Raw genomic sequence first — 14,482 nt, 5'->3', positions numbered from 1 at the left:
GGGAACTGGGTCTGGACACCAGGGGCTGGGGGGGGGGTCTCCCTGGAAGGGGAGATGGTGACTCAGGAACCTGAGCAGACCACAGGTGGATCCTCCCCCCAGACCCAGCTCCTCGCTCTGGAAGGAGAGGTGGCAGCCCAAGTAACTGAGCCACCAGGTCTCCTTCCAGAGCGGGGCCAGAAGCAGAAGAGGTAGAGGAGGCATGTGAGGAGATGGTGCCCTCGCTTTCTCCATCTCTTCCGCTTCTGAGCCCGCTCCAGGAGGAGAGATGGCCGCTCAATGAACTGGTCCCTCCAGGTTCCTGAGCCGCTTGCTCCTCGAGTGGGAGGGAGGCTGGCCTGGGTGTTAACCCCCTAAAACCGCCAGCCCGTCAGCCACAAAGGCACCCTCCTCTGGGCTAGGCCAGCCCTGTCCTCACCTTGCAGATTAAGAAGAAACGCACCCTAGTCCCTTTGAATCGTTGCCCTGTGATATTGAGCCCCTGACACTGGCTACTCTCAGAAATCCCAACTCCCACAGGAGCAGTGGGCCCCTGTTTACCAGCTTTACTTTATCCCCCGCCCCCAGCTCTTGGGTCACGCACAGCACTTCTAGGAAAACAAAAGGTGGTGTATTTATTTAAGAAAGAATGGAGAGTTAACTAGAAACAAGAGGGTGTGGTGGAAACAAATGGTTATGATACAAAACAAAATGCAAACCTCAGTTACACTCATGAATACTTCCCTTTCCTAGCGAATAAAGTAGTTCCTCCCCCTAAAGTTTAGTTTGGTGCAGACAGGGCCAGCTCTAGGTATTTTGCCGCCCCAAGCACGGCAGGCAGGCTGCCTTCGGTGGCTTGCCTGCGGGAGGTCCCTGGTCCTGCGGATTCGGCAGCAGCCTGCAGGAGGTCCGCCGAAGCCGCGGGACCAGTGGACCCTCTGCAGGCATGCCGCCGAAGGCAGCCTGCCTGCCACCCTCGCAGCAACCAGCGGAGTGCCCCCCGTGGCTTGCTGCCCCAGGCACGCGCTTGGCATGCTGGGGCCTGGAGCCGCCCCTGGGTGCAGAGCAGGCTGGCTTCACAGGCACCAGGATCCAAGTTTTCATAAGAACATCCCTGTCCCTCCAGATGGCTCCCCAGTGAATGTATCCAGAGTGCCTCTCCCCACCCTGTTATACAGAAACAGGTTTTTGTCTCTGTTTGTAGGCAGGGTGATCCCCTGTCTGTTGTACTGCTCCTTTTTTATCTCCAAGTGGTGTCAATTGTTCGCTGTTGTCTCTGATGGATTTCCATTGAAAGCGTTGGGATGAAAGAAGACTAGACAATTGAGCCTTGCATTACATCACCGGCTAACTAAGGAGGGGTGACCAATCCCTCCTGCATGAAAGGGCCATCGCCAGGACTGATCATCCCCTGGGGACTAAATTTTACTCTAAATCCATAAAGGACTTTCCTTATAGGGACATTCCTCAGATATTGCCCGTACACACAGCGCTCATGACTAAGGTTAAGATTTTATCACCGTTATTTTTAGTAAAAGTCACAGACGGGTCACGGGTAATGGACAATAAACAAAAATTAATGGAAGCCCATGACCCTTCTGTGACTTTTACCAAAAATAATGTGGGGGGGGAGAGCTGACGGGGGATGACTGAAGTCTGAGCCCTGCAGGGGAGTGGGGGGTTGGAATGGGGGTGTATGAGAGTCTGAACCTCACTGCAGGAGGAGAGGGGCTCCAGCACCCACAGCCATGTCAGCGGATGGCTCCAGCTGATGGCACTCACTGCTGCCCCAGCAGCTCAGTGATCTGGGGCCCCTGACACCCACAGAAGCACAGAGCTCCAGGGTGCCTGCCACCCATGGCAGCTCAGAGTTCCGAGGCCCTCGCTGGCTGACAGCTCCGTCCCGCTGCCCCATGTATGGGGCTGAAGGGACAACGTCACAGAGATCTCTGAAAGTCACGGAATTTGTGCCGTCCATGGCCTCTCTGACAATAACTTATCCTTAATCGTGAATCTTGACATGTTACTAACTTTCTATCTCATAGACTTTAAGGCCAGAAGGGACCATCGTGATCATCTAGTCCAACCTCCTGCACAGCGCAGGCCACAGAACCTCACCCACCCACTTCTGTAATAGACCCCTGGCCTCTGGTTGATTTACCGACGTCCTCAAATCATGGTTTAAATACTTCATGTTACATGTTACATGTTTCACTTTGGGCCAATGGTGCACCAGCACTGGGGCTCCCCTGCTACAAGCTGAAATCACTAACAGCTGAAATCACTAGGAGCTGTGTTAACTAGTGGGGGGGCCTGAAGATATATCGCTAAGCAGCTGGCAGAGCGGAGCAGTTCGCAGGACGGCTGGAGTGGCTCACAGGACAGCTGGTGGAGTGGCTGGCAGGGCAGAGCAGTTTGCAGGACGGCTGGAGCGGCTCACAGGACAGCGAGTGGAGCAGAGCTGAGCAGTTCGCAGGACGGCTGGTGGAGAGGCTGGCAGGGCACAGCAGTTCACAGGACAGCTGGAGCGGCTCAAAGGACAGCTGGTGGAGTGGCTGGCAGGACAGAGCACTTCGCAGGACGGCTGGAGCAGCTCACAGAACGGCTGGTGGAGTGGCTGGCAGGGCAGAGCAGTTCGCAGGACGGCTGGAGCGGCTCACAGGACAGTGAGTGGAGCAGAGCTGAGCAGTTTGCGGGATGGCTGGAGTGGCTCATGGGACAGCTGGTGGAGTGGCTGGCAGGGCAGAGCAGTTCGCAGGACGGCTGGAGTGGCTCACAGGACAGTGAGTGGAGCAGAGCTGAGCAGTTTGCGGGATGGCTGGAGTGGCTCATGGGACAGCTGGTGGAGTGGCTGGCAGGGCAGAGCAGTTTGCAGGATGGCTGGAACGGCTCACGGGATGGCAAGTGGGACGGAGCTGAGCAGTTTGTGGGACGGCTGGAGCGGCTCACGGGACGACTATTGGAGCAGTTTTCAGGGCAGAACAGCTTGCAGGACGGCTGGAGCGGCTCACGGGACGGCTAGTGGAGCAGCTGGCAGGGCAGAGCAGTTCACAGGACGGCTGGAGGAGCGGAGCGGTTTGCGGTGAAGGCTGCAGCAGAACCCCATGGAGAGTCGGGGCAGTCGGCCTTGGACCACGTAATGTGCCCCTTAACACCTCAAGTCCCTGCCCCCATTTCCACCCAGGCTGGGGGTAAAACTCTGCAGATAAACTTTTGAACTCGGGGGCTGCACTGACCAGGGACAGAGACTTTGGGTTGTTGGACTTTGGGGACTTTGGGTGATTCTTGGGTTGCTGGACTCAAGAGCCAAAGGGAAAGGACATGGCCTAGTTTGCTGGGGTGGGTCTTTGCTCATAGTTTGGTCTATGAACCCTAGTTGTGGTGTTTTCCCAATTTAACGCTGATGTCGTTTATCTCATGTTATTAAAAATTTTCTGCTACCACTGAGACTCTGTGCTTGCGAGAGTGGAAGTATTGCCTCTTGGAGCGCCCAGGGGTGTGTATAAGATTTTCCCAGGTCAGTGGGTGGGGGCTCGAGCTGATTTTGTGTTACATTGTTGGGAGGGGACCCCTATGTACTGAACCTGGCCCAGTCTGCTATTAACTCGGCCTGGCAGAAGGGTTAGACATCGAATCCACCATTTACTCTCCTTTAAAGCTACAAGTGCCTCATGCTGCAGAGGAAGGTGAAACCCCCCCCAGGGTCTCTGCCAATTTGACCTGCAGGGAAATTCCTTCCCGACCCCAAATATAGTGATCAGTTAGACCCCGAGAACGTGGGCAAGACCCAGCAGCCAGACACCTGGGAAAGAATTCACTGCAGTAACTCAGAGCCCTCCCCAGCTAGTGTCCCATCGCTGGCTGGTGGAGATATTTGCTACTGGCAGCCGCCGATGGGCCACATGCCATTGTCAGCAGCCTCATCATCCCATCCCCTCCATAAACTTATCCAGCTCAGTCTTGAAGCCAGTTAGTATTTTTGCCCCCACTGCTCCCCTTGGGAGACTGCTCCCGAACGTCACTCCTCTGATGGTTAGAAACCTTCGCCTAATTTCAAACCTAAGCTTCCTGATGACCAGTTTATAGCCATTTCTTCTTGTGGCCACATTGGCCCTTAACTTAACTCCTCTCCCTTCTTGGTATTTGTCCCTCTGATGTATCTTTAGAGAGTGATCAGATCTCTCCTCAGCCTTTGGTTGGTTAGGCTAACCAAGCCAAGCGCTCTGAGTCTCCTCTCCTAAGGCAGGTTTGCCATTCCTCGAATCATCCTAGTAGCCTGTTTCTGAACCTGTTCCAGTTTGAATTCATCCTTCTTAAACATGGGAAACCAGAACTGCACACGGTATTCCAGATGAGGTCTCACCAGTGCCTTATATAAAGATACTAACACCTCCTTATTGCTACTGGAAATACCTCACCTGATGCATCCTAGGACTGCATTAGTCTTTTTCACACTGGCATCACACTGACAGCTCATAGTCATCCTGCGATCAGTCAGTGCACCTTTCTCCTCCTCTGTTGCTTCCAACTGAGAAGTCCCCAGTTTATAGCAAAAATTCTTGTTGTTAGTCCCTAAATGCATGACCTTGCACAATTAAATATCATCCTATTTCTATTACTCCAGTTTTCATCCAAATCTTATATGATATTCTGGTCTGCCTCCATATTAACCCATACATCTCAACTGTGTGTCATCTGTAAATTTTATTAGCACACTCCCACTTTTGTTTCAAGATCATTAATAAAAATATTAAATAAGATTGGTCCCAAAACCGATCCCTGAGGAACTCCACTAGTAACCTCCCTCCAGCCTGACAGTTCACCTTTCAGTATGACCCATTGTAGTCTCCCCTTTAATCAGTTCCTTGTCCACCTTTCAGTTCTCATATTAATCCCCATCGTGTCCAATCTAATTAATAATTTCCCTTGCGGAACCATATCAAATGCCTTACTGAAATCGAGGTAAATTAGATCCACTGCGTTTCCTTTGTCTAAAAAATCAGTTATCGTCTCAAAGAAGTAGAGCTGGTTGGCCTGGCATGATCTACCTTTTGTAGAACCCTGTTTCATTTTATCCCACTTACCGTTTACCTCTATGGCCTTAACTTTCTCTTTCAAAATGTGTTCCACGACCTTGCATATAATTCAGGTCAAACTAACAAGCCTGTCATCTCCTGGATCACTTTTTTTTCTTTCCCTTTCTTAAAAATAGGAGCTACGTTAGCAATTCTGCAGTCATAGGGTACGACCCCCAAGTTCACAGATTCATTAAAAATCACTTACTGTTGCGCTTGCAATTTCATGTGCCAGGTCTGTTAATATTTTTGGTTGGCGATTATCTGGGGCCCCCAAAGTGAGTCTCATGAAGCTGTTTGAGTTTGACTTCCACCTCCCATGTGGTCATTTCTACTGCCATGTCCTCATGTCCATTAGCCACCTGCCTACTAATCCTCAGCTACTCATTCCCCTTATTAAAAACCGAGGCAAAGTATTTGTGGAGGTTGTGATGCAGTAGGGACTGTCTGTGTGTGGAGTGGGAGAGCAGGGGAGGACTTTAGGGGATGGACGATGCCAGGGCTGTAACCTGAGCTAGGTAAGGGAGGGGAAAGGTCAACACCTTTGCCCGGGAAGGGGACAAAGGAGGGGAGTGGCAGGGGGGAAGCAGTTTGAGTTTGGGCTTGGGGCTGTGTGGGCGGAATTCAGGGTATCCTAGCTAGGATCCAAGCACCCTGAAAGCCCAGAAGGACTCGGTGGAGGGGTCCTGACTGTGCCTGCAAGCCCTGCTGTAACCTGTGTTCCTGTTGTCCAATAAACCTTCTGTTTTACTGGCTGGCCGAGAGTCACTGTGGGTCCCAGGAAGAGGGGTGCAGGGCCGGACTCCCCCACACTCCATGACAACTGGTGGCAGCGGCGGGAGATACTGCACCCCGTGGACGGCGCTTCCTGCAGTAAGTGACTGGGGAGCAGTAAAACGAAGGGGTGATTAACCCCTGGGGGTGTGTGCCCAGTGAGAAGGACTTTGCAGTAACAGGGTCCCCCGGGGGATTGCAGCGAGCGGTCCCAGGGGCGGAGGAGTCTGCAGCTCGACCCTGGCAGAGAGGTGGTGACCTCACGAAGGGCTGGTGCACTAGGGGTCCCCCTGGAAACCGTGGGGAGCGGTGAGCACCCCGGCCTGTGAGTGGCCAGCAGGAAGATGTATGCCAAGCGGCGCAAGTGCGACCTGCTGGAGCTATGCAAGCAGAGGGGGTTGCGCCCGGGGAGACGCACCAAGGACCAGCTGATTGCCCAGCTGGAGCAGGGAGACCGCATGAATGAACGGAGCCCTGTCTCTGAGGGAAGCAGCCGAGCAGATGCAGCGCAGGCACTAGTGTCTGTCCCCGCTGGGAGTGGTCAGCCGGCGGACGAGGGCTTCCCGAGACTCCCCCTTCCTAGGCGTAGGGGAAGGGCGGGGAGGAGCCCAGTGTATACCGAGGGCACCGTGACACCCCCGGCCAGCAGGGGAGCCTCACGGCGAAGCCCACCCCCCAGCAGGGGATCCTCCCGGCAACGCTCGGCATCCGTGGAGCGGAAGCGGCTGGAATATGAAAGGGAGCTGAGATGGGAAGAGCTCGAGTTAAAGAGGCGAGAGCTGGAGGAGAAGGCGAAACAGCGTAAACATGAGTGGGAGGAGAAGGAGAAACAGCGTAAACATGAGGAGAACCAGCGCCAGCGTGAGTGGGAGGAGAAGGAGAAACAGCGTAAACATGAGTGGGAGGAGAAGGAGAAACAGCGTAAACATGAGCTGGAGCTGGCCCAGCTGAGGAGCAGTGAGGCCCCGGCTGCGGTGAGTGAGGGGGGACCCAAGCCTACAAAGAGCTTTGATAAGCACTTGCTGCCCCGGCGTAAGGAGGGGGAGGACATAGATACCTTCCTGACGGCCTTTGAGAATGCCTGCGAGCTGCACAGGGTTGGCCCTGCAGACAGGATCGCAGTTCTCACCCCCTTACTGGACTCCACAGCCGTGGAGGTGTACAACCGACTGAAAGGGGCGGAGGCAGGGGACTACGAACTGTTCAAACAGGCCCTGCTCCGTGAGTTTGGGCTGACTCCTGAGATGTACCGGAAAAAGTTCCGGAGCCAGCGTAAAACCCGTGAGGTCACATACCTACAACTGGTCAACCGGGCGCAGGGGTATGCCCGCAAGTGGACAGCTGGGGCCCAAACTAAAGAGGACCTGCTTGACCTATTCATACTGGAGCACCTGTACGAGCAGTGCCCGTCCGACCTGAGGCTGTGGTTGATGGACCAGAAGCCGGAGAACCCACAGCACGCAGGCCAGCTGGCCGACCAATTTGTGGACAGTCGGGCAGGGGATGGCAGGGAGGAGTCTCGAAGGAGCAGACCTGCCTCAACGCAGAGAAAGAGTCATCATGGGACCTCCCAAAGGGGGCCTATGGAGAATCCCCCCAAAAGGGGAACATCCAGCAGCAGGTCCCTCCGACCCACTCAAGGGGACCCACGAGACATGGGCTGCTATCGCTGTGGCCAACGAGGTCACATACGGGCCCAGTGCCCCAAGCTCAGGGACAGACCCAGCAGACCCAACCCGCAGAGGGTGGACTGGGTAAAAACCCAATCGGAGGAGGGGCTACATTCCCAGGAAAGAGGGGTTGGCAACATACCACCTGTGGATGCTCCAGGTTCTGGGTTTTTGGTTTACCGGGTGGGCGCGGGGCTGCCCCTCAGGAAAGAGTGCATTGTTTCCCTGGAAGTGGATGGGAGGAAGGTCACTGGGTACTGGGACACGGGCGCAGAGGTGACGCTGGCCCGGCCCGAGGTGGTGGCCTCAGATCGGATGGTGCCCGACACCTACCTGACCCTGATGGGCGTGGGCGGGACCCCATTCAAGGTACCCGTGGCAAGGGTACACCTGAAATGGGGGGCCAAGGAGGGCCCCAAGGATGTGGGGGTACACCAATATTTGCCCACTGACGTGTTAATGGGAGGGGACCTTGAGGACTGGCCTAGTAACACCCAGAGTGCCCTGGTCGTGACTCATAGTCAGAGTCGGCAAAGGGCACTGCTCCCCGACAACAGGGAAGGTACTCGACCCGAGGTGCAGGACCCTAACCCAGGGAGCGGGGAATGCCCAGCGGCACGGTTCAGAGAGGCTGTGGCCTCAGACCCAGCCAGCAAGAGAGAGCCGGTCCCCATCCCTGTCCCAGCTGCTGAGTTCCAGGCCGAGTTGCAGAAAGACCCCTCCTTGCGGAAGCACAGGGACCGGGCTGACCTTAGTGCGGTACAGACCATGAGGAGAGGTTGCAAGGAGAGGTTCCTGTGGGAGAAGGGGTTCCTGTACCGAGAATGGGCTCCCCCAGGGGAAGTAGAGTCATGGGGGATCAGGAGGCAGCTGGTGGTTCCCCAGAAGTTCCATCACAAGCTGCTGTACCTGGCCCATGACATCCCTCTCGCAGGGCACCAGGGAATCCGGCGCACCAGGCAGAGGTTGCTACAGAACTTTTACTGGCCTGGGGTCTTTACCCATGTCCGACAGTACTGCCAATCCTGTGACCCCTGCCAGAGGGTGGGGAAGGCCCGGGACAAGGGGAAAGCGGCTTTGAGGCCTTTACCCATCATAGATGAACCTTTCCAGAAGGTGGCCATGGACATAGTGGGACCCCTCAGCAAGACGACCCAGTCAGGGAAGAAATACATCCTGGTGGTGGTGGATTTTGCCACTCGCTACCCCGAGGCGGTGGCCTTGTCCTCTATCGAAGCAGACACAGTGGCAGATGCGCTGCTGACAATTTTCAGCCGGGTGGGGTTCCCCAAGGAGGTCTTAACGGACCAGGGGTCCAACTTCATGTCGGCCCTGCTCCGGTCCTTATGGCAGAAATGTGGGGTCCAGCACAACTGGGCCTCAGCGTATCATCCACAGTCCAACGGGCTGGTAGAAAGGTTCAACGGGACGCTGAAGATGATGCTAAAAACATTTATGAACCAGCACCCGCAAGATTGGGACAAGTACTTACCTCACCTGCTGTTTGCGTACAGGGAGGTACCCCAGGAATCTACCGGGTTTTCACCTTTCGAACTGATGTATGGAAGGCTGGTAAGGGGGCCCCTAGACCTGATGAGGGACGAATGGGAGGGGAAGGCCGCTCCCGAGGGAGAGTCAGTGGTGGAGTATGTCCTGACCTTCCGGGAAAGACTGGCCGAGCTCATGGGCCTGGCCAGGGAGAATCTGGCCCGAGCCCAGAGGAGGCAGAAGGTCTGGTATGACCGCACAGCACGAGCCCGTGCCTTCGCCACCGGGGATCAGGTGATGGTTCTCATCCCCGTGAGGAGAAACAAACTCCAGGCCGCCTGGGAAGGGCCCTTCAAGGTTATCAAGCAACTGAATGAGGTAAACTATGTGGTGGAGCTGTCAAACCGGGCACATCACCGTCGGGTGTACTATGTGAACATGATGAAACCATACTATGACAGGGGGAATGTGGTGTTGGCCGTGTGTGGACATTGGGAGGGGCAGGGAGATGACCCCTTAGTAGATCTATTCCCTGGGACAAAAGCTGGTTCCCCCCTGGAGGCGATTCCCCTCTCTGATCAACTGACCCTGGCCCAGCACGCTGAGATCAGAGGGGTGCTGCATCTATACCGACAGCTGTTTTCCAACCAGCCTGGACGCACTAATTTGACTGTCCACTGGGTGGAGACTGGGTCACATCCCCCTATAAGATGCTCCCCTTTTCGGGTCACTGGTAAAACTGCCCAGGATCTTGAAAGAGAGGTCAGGGACATGCTGGCTTTGGGGGTGATCCAGCCGTCTTCCAGCCCTTGGGCCTTGCCAGTGGTGCTGGTTCCCAAGAAGGATGGGTCAATCCGGTTCTGTGTGGACTATCGAAAGCTCAATGCCATCACCATATCTGATGCCTACCCTATGCCCAGGCCTGACGAGCTCCTAGACAAGCTGGGAGGTGCTCGGTACCTCACCACCATGGATCTTACCAAAGGCTACTGGCAAGTGCCGCTGGACGCAGATGCCAGGCTGAAATCGGCCTTTATCACCCCTCTGGGGCTCTATGAGTTTCTGACCCTGCCCTTCGGCCTCAAGGGAGCACCGGCCACCTTCCAGCGCCTGGTGGATCAGCTACTGCGGGGGATGGAGAGTTTTGCCGTGGCGTATATTGACGACATCTGCGTCTTCAGCCAGACCTGGGAGGACCACATGTCCCAGGTTAAACAAGTCCTGGACCGACTCCGAAAGGCTGGGTTAACAGTAAAGGCTGAGAAGTGCAAGGTGGGGATGGCTGAAGTATCTTACCTGGGCCATCGGGTGGGGAGCGGCTGCCTGAAGCCGGAACCAGCCAAGGTGGAGGTGATCAGAGACTGGCCTGCTCCCCAAACCAAAAAGCAGGTCCAGGCCTTTATTGGGATGGCGGGGTACTATCGGAGGTTCGTGCCCCACTTTAGTGCCATAGCCGGCCCCATCACTGAACTGTGCAAAAAGGGGAAGCCAGACAAGGTGATCTGGACTGAGCAGTGCCAGGAGGCTTTCCGGGCGCTGAAGGAGGCTCTGGTTAGTGGCCCAGTTCTGGCAAACCCAGATTTTGACAAACCCTTTATGGTGTTCACTGATGCCTCAGACACGGGACCGGGGGCAGTGTTAATGCAGGAGGATGAAAAGGGAGAGAGACACCCCATCGTGTACCTGAGTAAGAAGCTGCTACCCCGGGAACAAAGCTACGCGGCCATCGAGAAGGAATGCCTGGCCATGGTGTGGGCCCTTAAGAAGCTAGAGCCATATCTCTTTGGGCGACACTTCACCGTGTACACCGACCACTCTCCCCTGACCTGGCTGCACCAGATGAAAGGAGCCAACGCCAAGCTCCTGAGGTGGAGCCTGCTCCTGCAGGACTATGACATGGACGTGGTCCATGTGAAGGGAAGTGCCAACCTGACAGCGGATGCGTTGTCCCGGAGAGGGGACCCTGAACTTCCCCAGGTCACTGGGCAGAGTGACCCCGCTCAGTTCAGTCTCGAAGGGGGGAGAGATGTGATGCAGTAGGGACTGTCTGTGTGGGGAGTGGGAGAGCAGGGGAGGACTTTAGGGGATGAACGATGCCAGGGCTGTAACCTGAGCTAGGTAAGGGAGGGGAAAGGTCAACACCTTTGCCCGGGAAGGAGGACAAAGGAAGGGAGTGGCAGGAGGGAAGCAGTTTGAGTTTGGCTTGGGGCTGTGTGGGCGGAATTCAGGGTATCCTAGCTAGGATCCAAGCACCCTGAAAGCCCAGAAGGACTCGGTGGAGGGGTCCTGACTGTGCCTGCAAGCCCTGCTGTAACCTGTGTTCCTGTTGTCCAATAAACCTTCTGTTTTACTGGCTGGCTAAGAGTCATTGTGGGTCCCAGGAAGAGGGGTGCAGGGCCGGACTCCCCCACACTCCGTGACAGAGGTGTTGGGCCAGGCCTAGATTATCTTTAATCTCCACCCCGTCCTCAGTGCTTAGCCCCGCCCCCTCCATTTTCTTTCCTTCATTTCTTTTTATTCATATGGCTAAAGAGCATTTTACTGTTGGTTTTAATTCCTTTGCAAGGCCCAGCTCTGCTTGGCTTGTGGCAGTTCTCACTTTTCCCTGCACTTTCTGACACCTAAGAGGGAGATTTCCTTGCTGATCCTGCCCATCTTCTGTTGAGACCTTACATGAGGCCCCTCAGGGATAAATACCCTGCAAGCTGTATGTGGTGTAGTGAGTTTGGCAAGTCTGAGATGAGTTAGTTGTTTGCAAAGAACAGGGGAGCATGTGCCAAGGAGCCTGTGTCACAGCCGCCACCTTTCTAGCTGGAGCAGGGAGCCAGGAGAGAAGCACTTGGACTTTTTTCTATTTGTTACTCTTTTTTTTTTCTGTTCGCCCCTCCCCCAGTATTAACCCTGAGATTTACCCAGCAAACTGTGACGTTAATTTTTACATCAAATTTCCCTCTTTAAAAAAAATTGTAATAAACACTGAGACATTCCTGAGAAATGTTAAAGAAAAGAAAAACCAAAACCAACGGCCATGTGAATGGCCCATGGTGTAAAGTTAATAGACCCCAAGGCCAGAAGGAACCACTGGGACCACCAAGTCTGACCGGGCTGGAGACCTGCCCCGAAACAGCCCCTAGAGCAGATCTGGTAGGAAAAACATCTAGTCTGGGTTTAAAAACGGTCTGTGATGGCAAATCCACCACGACCCTTGGGAAACTGCTCCAGTGGTCAATGACTGTTAAAAATGTGCATCTTATTTTCAGTCTGAATGTCTCAAGCTGCAGCTTCTAGCCCCTGGATCGGGTTAGATGTTTTCTCCTAGACTGAAGAGCCCATTATTAAATATCTGTTCCCCATGCAGGTACTTACAGACTGGGACCAAACTACCCCCAAACCGTCTCTTTCTTAACCTGACCTGGCAATCCCTGAGGGGCTGCATGCGGGTCAGCGGCAGGGCGTGTGTGGTTAATGACTCCCTGCTTCAGACACCGACAGGCTGCTTGGGTGCAAGGCTGTTTGAAAGGAGCCCTGGCCCAGAACGATTGTTCTCGCTGTTTCCAAGCGTTATCGCTGGTGCAGGCCTCGCTCGCCGGTTATGAGCTCGCGGGCCGCGGGCGGGCACTCTCCTTCCCCTGGTATTAATGGTGTGACAGGCGGGGTGCTGGGAACAAGCCAGACTTGACGTGTTGGTCCTCATCACATGATGTGGGCCAGGGTGATGAGGGTTTGTTCTCTGTTGGGGCCCATAACTGCTGATTCCAGTGGCACTGCCGCATCCTGTAAGCATGTGAAGCCCTGAGTGGGTCCCGCCTTAGGGGAGCGGTAGCGTTTTCTGCATTGAGCACCGAGCCAGGCTGCTGAATGCGGAGACAAGCATCAGAGAGGGGCAGAGGGCAGGGGACTGATTCAGAGCTGAAGGGGAAATCAGGCAAAAGGCCGTAGAGCCGGCGGGTCTGGATTTCCACGGAGCTGGCTGAGGAGCTGGCCCGTCACTGCGATGAGGGGTGGTGGGGGACACTGTCCTTTAAACAGCAGCTCAGCCTGAGAGATCCAGCCAGGGAGAGAGCTGCCCCTCCCCACCCCGAGACAGAGCTGGGGGAGAAGCGCCCCGAGGTGCACCCCAAAGACTGTGAGGAGGCTGAGAAAGGGCCAGGAGGGGGAGCTCTACTCTTCAAAGGGAAGGAAACCCTTGTGGGACAGTGAGAGGGGGAAACGGCCCGTCTCCCCCAGAGCTGGCAATAAGGGATGTGGGGGGGTGAGCGTTCCCTACGGGGTGCCTGAGAGAGGGAGGTGTCTCCCACCGAGACCCCCAGCCAGTGCCGTGCGCTGTGAGAGGGGACAGTGATCCCGCAGCACCCCGTCTGCTGGGCCCAAGAGCGACGCGCTGCAGGGAGGGCAGGGGATGGAGCAATTCTTCTCTTCTGTCGCCCCTCGCTCCTGGCTGAGACACTTGAAGTAGGGAGTTGCCCTAGTAGAGGCACGTGACCTGCTGCACCAGCAGCATCCCCGACCCCTGCCTGCAGGAGCTGTGGTGATCCTGGTGCCTGGAGCCCACCCTGGGACCCTGAGACTGCAAAGGGAGACACAACCCTCCATAGGCAGGCAGCATGAGCCCCCCCCAACCACTGCCTCCCCCGTTCCTGCTCCCCAGGGCACCGTGTGGGGCTGAGGGCAGCTGTGAGCGAGCCTCCCACCCAAGGAGACAGACTCATACTAGAGCCCTCCAACCAGCCACACAGACATGGCCCCTCTCCCGCCTCCGAACCGGGTCTTACCGGCCCATCCTCCCTCCCGCCCAGACTCGGCCCTTTCCACTACCGTCCTGACCAACTCTCTCATCTCCCTGGCGGGTGAATTTAGCCTAATGGTGCTGGGAGCCCCAGAGCCTGGGAGCCCAGCTAGCGCAGTCAGAGCATCAGTTGTTTCAGCTGGAGGGTTGGGGTCAGGCCTGGCAGCTCCCTAAGGCAGGGACTCGGTATAGCACTGAAGGCACTGCAGTCCTGGGCACTACTGCCACACAAACCACCATCAGTCCTCTCGAACTGGGCTGGAGCCAGCAGTCTGCCCAGCTCCAGTCCCTAGGATGTTGGCTAGGCAAACCCTTCGCTCCTGCACCGGCTTGAGCCAGCTCCGGCCCCTAGGGCATTAGCCAGGTGAACCCCTCGCTCCTGCGCCAGCTGGAGCCCAGTCCGGTCCCCAGGGCGTCGGCTAGGTGAACCCCTCGCTCCTGCACCAGCTGGAGCCTGCTCCGGCCCCTAGGGTGTCGGCCAGGCGAACCCCTAGCTCCCGCGCCAGTCAGAGCCAGCTCTGGTCCCCATGGCGTCGGCCAGGCTAACCCTTCTCTCCAGCACTCCAGCTCCCATTTCTGAAAAGGGCCATTAACCCTGCAAGAACCCAACTACCTCTGGGCTCTGCCAGACAGTGGGCGCCGTGGCTGGAGTCTCTACTGAGGGGCAGGTGACGGCTGAAAAGCAGGTAAGAGAGAAAACAAAGCAGCAA

This window comes from Gopherus evgoodei, chromosome 23, assembly GCF_007399415.2.
Source record: "Gopherus evgoodei ecotype Sinaloan lineage chromosome 23, rGopEvg1_v1.p, whole genome shotgun sequence".
Taxonomy (NCBI): Eukaryota; Metazoa; Chordata; order Testudines; family Testudinidae; genus Gopherus; species Gopherus evgoodei.
This window is presented reverse-complemented; position numbering follows the sequence as displayed.